At 30.6% G+C, this 6382-nt stretch overlaps 2 non-coding genes across 2 annotated transcripts; both read left to right on the top strand.

Moving 5' to 3' along the window:
- Positions 1–1310: 1310 nt before the first annotated feature.
- On the top strand, positions 1311–1382 carry TRNAD-GUC. The gene has a single exon. It is a non-coding gene; the product is annotated as a tRNA-Asp (tRNA).
- Positions 1383–3323: 1941 nt separating this feature from the next.
- On the top strand, positions 3324–3395 carry TRNAD-GUC. The gene has a single exon. It is a non-coding gene; the product is annotated as a tRNA-Asp (tRNA).
- Positions 3396–6382: the final 2987 nt, after the last annotated feature.

Raw genomic sequence — 6382 nt, 5'->3', positions numbered from 1 at the left:
TACGACATGTATTAGTTTGATTTGAAATCGACAGCCACACGCACACATTGTATTGGGTCTACTGGAAACAGGAATATATGACTTTCTTGGTGTGCCGCACAAGTCGTTGTAGTATAGTGATGAGTATCCCCGCCTGTCACGCGGGAGACTCGGGTTCGATCCCCAACAACGGCGTCATTTACTTTAAGCTCTTTATAGGAAAACAAAGCAAAGATTAATCAAACAAAACATTAGTAATCCGACCTGCCGAATTCGAACCAGCGACCTAAGGATGATTTCTTTATAGGAAAACAAAGCAAAGATTAATCAAACAAAACATTAGTAATCCGACCTAAGGATGATTTCTTTATAGGAAAACAAATAGTAATCCGACCTAAGGATGATTTCTTTATAGGAAAACAAAACAAAGATTAATCAAACAAAACATTAGTAATCCGACCTGCCGAATTCGAACCAGCGACCTAAGGATGATTTCAACTGAAATTACTCCAGCTACATTCCTCAGCTCTACCAACTGAGCTAAATTTAATTTTAATAGGTTCTTCCACTTTTCTCTACTTGCAGGACATCTAGTTAAGTTTCACTACCAAACTCCGTAATGCTCAAGCTACACACCCAAATAAACATTCATGATTCACCAACAAACAACCTTTGTTATTATTAATATCATGATACCCGTGCGATGCACGGTCTATATATTATAATGATTATTGTTATGTAAAGATGCTAAGATGTGTTACTATTATTAAATAATTTTTTTTTTTTATGAAAGACCTATGTTGATTTATAAGTTTGATTATATATTGACATTTGATATTTATAACTGAAGATACAATTTAAAAAAACACTTATTAAAAATATTTTTTTGAAATATGTGAATACAAAAAATAACCTTAAAAATATGAGTTAATATTTGATTTTAGAATTGAGATTAATGTCATGTTGAACGCCAATTACTTTTTGTAGCTATGGTAATCAATTTTATATCTCAAGATCGAAACAAATTAAATTTGTAAATCAAAATCTTTGACATTATCGTGATTATTCATGAGAATTGATTAATGTTTCTTGTAAATTATAATTTTAAATGGATTTGTATGTATAATTGTAGTTTGTTGATGGTATTGGATGTAAATATGAATATAAATGATGGTTAATTATTGAATTTTTACATTATAAAGTAATAATATAATAAACTCAGCAGTGACTACGACATGTATTAGTTTGATTTGAAATCGACAGCCACACGCACACATTGTATTGGGTCTACTGGAAACAGGAATATGTGACTTTCTTGGTGTGCCGCACAAGTCGTTGTAGTATAGTGGTGAGTATCCCCGCCTGTCACGCGGGAGACCCGGGTTCGATCCCCGGCAACGGCGTCTTTTCCTTTAAGCTCTTTATAGGAAAACAAAGCAAAGCTTAATCAAACAAAACATTAGTAATCCGACCTGCTGCCGGATTCAAACCAACGACCTAAGGATTTCAACTCAAATTACTTTTAGTGCATATGGATTAAAGCGAAATAAGAAGCACAAAGTTAATTTTTTTCGCTACTTGCAGGACATCTAGTTAAGTTAGACTACCAAACTCCGTAATGCTCAAGCTACACACCCAAATAAACATTCATGATTCACCAACAAACAACCTTTGTTATTATTAATATCATGATACCCGTGCGATGCACGGTCTATATATTATAATGATTATTGTTATGTAAAGATGCTAAGATGTGTTACTATTATTAAATAAAGGTTTTTTTTTATGAAAGGCCTATGTTGATTTATAAGTTTGATTATATAATGACATTTGCTATTTATAACTGAAGATACAATTAATAAAAACACCTATGAAAAATATTGTTTGAAATATGTGAATACAAAAAATAACCTTAAGAATATGAGTTAATATTTGATTTTAGAATTGAGATTAATGTCATGTTGAACGCTAATTACTTTTTGTAGCTATGGTAATCAATTTTATATCTCAAGATCGAAACAAATGAAATTTTTAAATCAAAATCTTTGATATTATCGTGATTATTCATGAGAATTGATTAATGTTTCTTGTAAATTATAATTTTACTTGGATTTGTATGTATAATTGTAGTTTGTTGATGGTATTGGATGTAAATAAGAATATAAATGATGGTTAATTATTGAATTTTTACATTATAAAGTAATAATATAATAAATTCAGCAGTGACTACGACATGTATTAGTTTGATTTGAAATCGACAGCCACACGCACACATTGTATTGGGTCTACTGGAAACAGGAATATGTGACTTTTGTTGGTTTGCCGCACAAGTCGTTGTAGTATAGTGGTGAGTATCCCCGCCTGTCACGTGGGAGACCTGGGTTCGATCCCCGGCAACGGCGTCTTTTCCTTTATGCTTTTATAGGAAAACAAAGCAAAGCTTAATTAAACAAAACATTAGTAATCCGACCTGCTGCCGGATTCAAACCAACGACCTAAGGATTTCAACTCAAATTACTCTTAGTGCATATGGATTAAAGCGAAATAAGAAGCACAAAGTTAATTTTAATAGGTTTTTCCACTTTTCTCTACTTGCAGGACATCTAGTTAAGTTAGACTACCAAACTCCGTAATGCTCAAGCTACACACCCAAATAAACATTCATGATTCACCAATAAACAACCTTTGTTATTATTAATATCATGATACCCGTGCGATGCACGGTCTATATATTATAATGATTATTGTTATGTAAAGATGCTAAGATGTGTTACTATTATTAAATAATGCTTTTTTTTTTTGAAAGACCTATGTTGATTTATAAGTTTGATTATATATTGACATTTGATATTTATAACTGAAGATACAATTTAAAAAAACACCTATTAAAAATATTTTTTTGAAATATGTGAATACAAAAAATAACCTTAAAAATATGAGTTAATATTTGATTTTAGAATTGAGATTAATGTCATGTTGAACGCTAATTACTTTTTGTAGCTATGGTAATCAATTTTATATCTCAAGATCGAAACAAATTAAATTTGTAAATCAAAATCTTTGACATTATCGTGATTATTCATGAGAATTGATTAATGTTTCTTGTAAATTATAATTTTAAATGGATTTGTATGTATAATTGTAGTTTGTTGATGGTATTGGATGTAAATATGAATATAAATGATGGTTAATTATTGAATTTTTACATTATAAAGTAATAATATAATAAACTCAGCAGTGACTACGACATGTATTAGTTTGATTTGAAATCGACAGCCACACGCACACATTGTATTGGGTCTACTGGAAACAGGAATATGTGACTTTCTTGGTGTGCCGCACAAGTCGTTGTAGTATAGTGGTGAGTATCCCCGCCTGTCACGCGGGAGACCCGGGTTCGATCCCCGGCAACGGCGTCTTTTCCTTTAAGCTTTTATAGGAAAACAAAGCAAAGCTTAATCAAACAAAACATTAGTAATCCGACCTGCTGCCGGATTCAAACCAACGACCTAAGGATTTCAACTCAAATTACTTTTAGTGCATATGGATTAAAGCGAAATAAGAAGCACAAAGTTAATTTTTTTCGCTACTTGCAGGACATCTAGTTAAGTTAGACTACCAAACTCCGTAATGCTCAAGCTACACACCCAAATAAACATTCATGATTCACCAACAAACAACCTTTGTTATTATTAATATCATGATACCCGTGCGATGCACGGTCTATATATTATAATGATTATTGTTATGTAAAGATGCAAAGATGTGTTACTATTATTAAATAATGCTTTTTTTTTATGAAAGACCTATGTTGATTTATAAGTTTGATTATATATTGACATTTGATATTTATAACTGAAGATACAATTTAAAAAAACACCTATTAAAAATATTTTTTTGAAATATGTGAATACAAAAAATAACCTTAAAAATATGAGTTAATATTTGATTTTAGAATTGAGATTAATGTCATGTTGAACGCTAATTACTTTTTGTAGCTATGGTAATCAATTTTATATCTCAAGATCGAAACAAATTAAATTTGTAAATCAAAATCTTTGACATTATCGTGATTATTCATGAGAATTGATTAATGTTTCTTGTAAATTATAATTTTAATTGGATTTGTATGTATAATTGTAGTTTGTTGATGGTATTGGATGTAAATATGAATATAAATGATGGTTAATTATTGAATTTTTACATTATAAAGTAATAATATAATAAACTCAGCAGTGACTACGACATGTATTAGTTTGATTTGAAATCGACAGCCACACGCACACATTGTATTGGGTCTACTGGAAACAGGAATATGTGACTTTCTTGGTGTTCCGCACAAGTCGTTGTAGTATAGTGGTGAGTATCCCCGCCTGTCACGAGGGAGACCCGGGTTCGATCCCCGGCAACGGCGTCTTTTCCTTTAAGCTTTTATAGGAAAACAAAGCAAAGCTTAATCAAACAAAACATTAGTAATCCGACCTGCCGGATTCAAACCAACGACCTAAGGATTTCAACTCAAATTACTCTTAGTGCATATGGATTAAAGCGAAGTTAATTTTAATAGGTTCTTCCACTTTTCTCTACTTGCAGGACATCTAGTTAAGTTAGACTACCAAACTCCGTAATGCTCAAGCTACACACCCAAATAAACATTCATGATTCACCAACAAACAACCTTTGTTATTATTAATATCATGATACCCGTGCGATGCACGGTCTATGTATTATAATGATTATTGTTATGTAAAGATGCAAAGATGTGTTACTATTATTAAATAAAGTTTTTTTTTTATGAAAGACCTATGTTGATTTATAAGTTTGATTATATATTGACATTTGATATTTATAACTGAAGATACAATTTAAAAAAACACTTATTAAAAATATTTTTTTGAAATATGTGAATACAAAAAATAACCTTGAAAATATGAGTTAATATTTGATTTTAGAATTGAGATTAATGTCATGTTGAACGCCAATTACTTTTTGTAGCTATGGTAATCAATTTTATATCTCAAGATCGAAACAAATTAAATTTGTAAATCAAAATCTTTGACATTATCGTGATTATTCATGAGAATTGATTAATGTTTCTTGTAAATTATAATTTTAAATGGATTTGTATGTATAATTGTAGTTTGTTGATGGTATTGGATGTAAATATGAATATAAATGATGGTTAATTATTGAATTTTTACATTATAAAGTAATAATATAATAAACTCAGCAATGACTACGACATGTATTAGTTTGATTTGAAATCGACAGCTACACGCACACATTGTATTGGGTTTACTGGAAACAGGAATATGTGACTTTCTTGGTGTGCCGCACAAGTCGTTGTAGTATTGTGGTGAGTATCCCTGCTTGTCACGCGGGAGACCTGGGTTCGATCCCCGGCAACGGTGTCTTTTCCTTTATGCTTTTATAGGAAAACAAAGCAAAGCTTAATTAAACAAAACATTAGTAATCCGACCTGCTGCCGGATTCAAACCAACGACCTAAGGATTTCAACTCAAATTACTCTTAGTGCATATGGATTAAAGCGAAATAAGAAGCACAAAGTTAATTTTAATAGGTTTTTCCACTTTTCTCTACTTGCAGGACATCTAGTTAAGTTAGACTACCAAACTCCGTAATGCTCAAGCTACACACCCAAATAAACATTCATGATTCACCAACAAACAACCTTTGTTATTATTAATATCATGATACCCGTGCGATGCACGGTCTATATATTATAATGATTATTGTTATGTAAAGATGCTAAGATGTGTTACTATTATTAAATAATGCTTTTTTTTTTTATGAAAGAACTATGTTGATTTATAAGTTTGATTATATATTGACATTTGATATTTATAACTGAAGATACAATTTAAAAAAACACTTATTAAAAATATTTTTTTGAAATATGTGAATACAAAAAATAACCTTGAAAATATGAGTTAATATTTGATTTTAGAATTGAGATTAATGTCATGTTGAACGCCAATTACTTTTTGTAGCTATGGTAATCAATTTTATATCTCAAGATCGAAACAAATTAAATTTGTAAATCAAAATCTTTGACATTATCGTGATTATTCATGAGAATTGATTAATGTTTCTTGTAAATTATAATTTTAAATGGATTTGTATGTATAATTGTAGTTTGTTGATGGTATTGGATGTAAATATGAATATAAATGATGGTTAATTATTGAATTTTTACATTATAAAGTAATAATATAATAAACTCAGCAGTGACTACTACATGTATTAGTTTGATTTGAAATCGACAGCCACACACACACATTGTATTGGGTCTACTGGAAACAGGAATATGTGACTTTCTTGGTGTGCCGCACAAGTCGTTGTAGTATAGTGGTGAGTATCCCCGCCTGTCACGCGGGAGACC

The sequence above is a fragment of the Ipomoea triloba genome, chromosome 10 (assembly GCF_003576645.1).
Source record: "Ipomoea triloba cultivar NCNSP0323 chromosome 10, ASM357664v1".
Classification (NCBI taxonomy): Eukaryota; Viridiplantae; Streptophyta; class Magnoliopsida; order Solanales; family Convolvulaceae; genus Ipomoea; species Ipomoea triloba.
The sequence above is the reverse complement of the archived record's forward strand: the minus strand, read 5'-3'. Positions and strand labels throughout refer to the sequence as shown.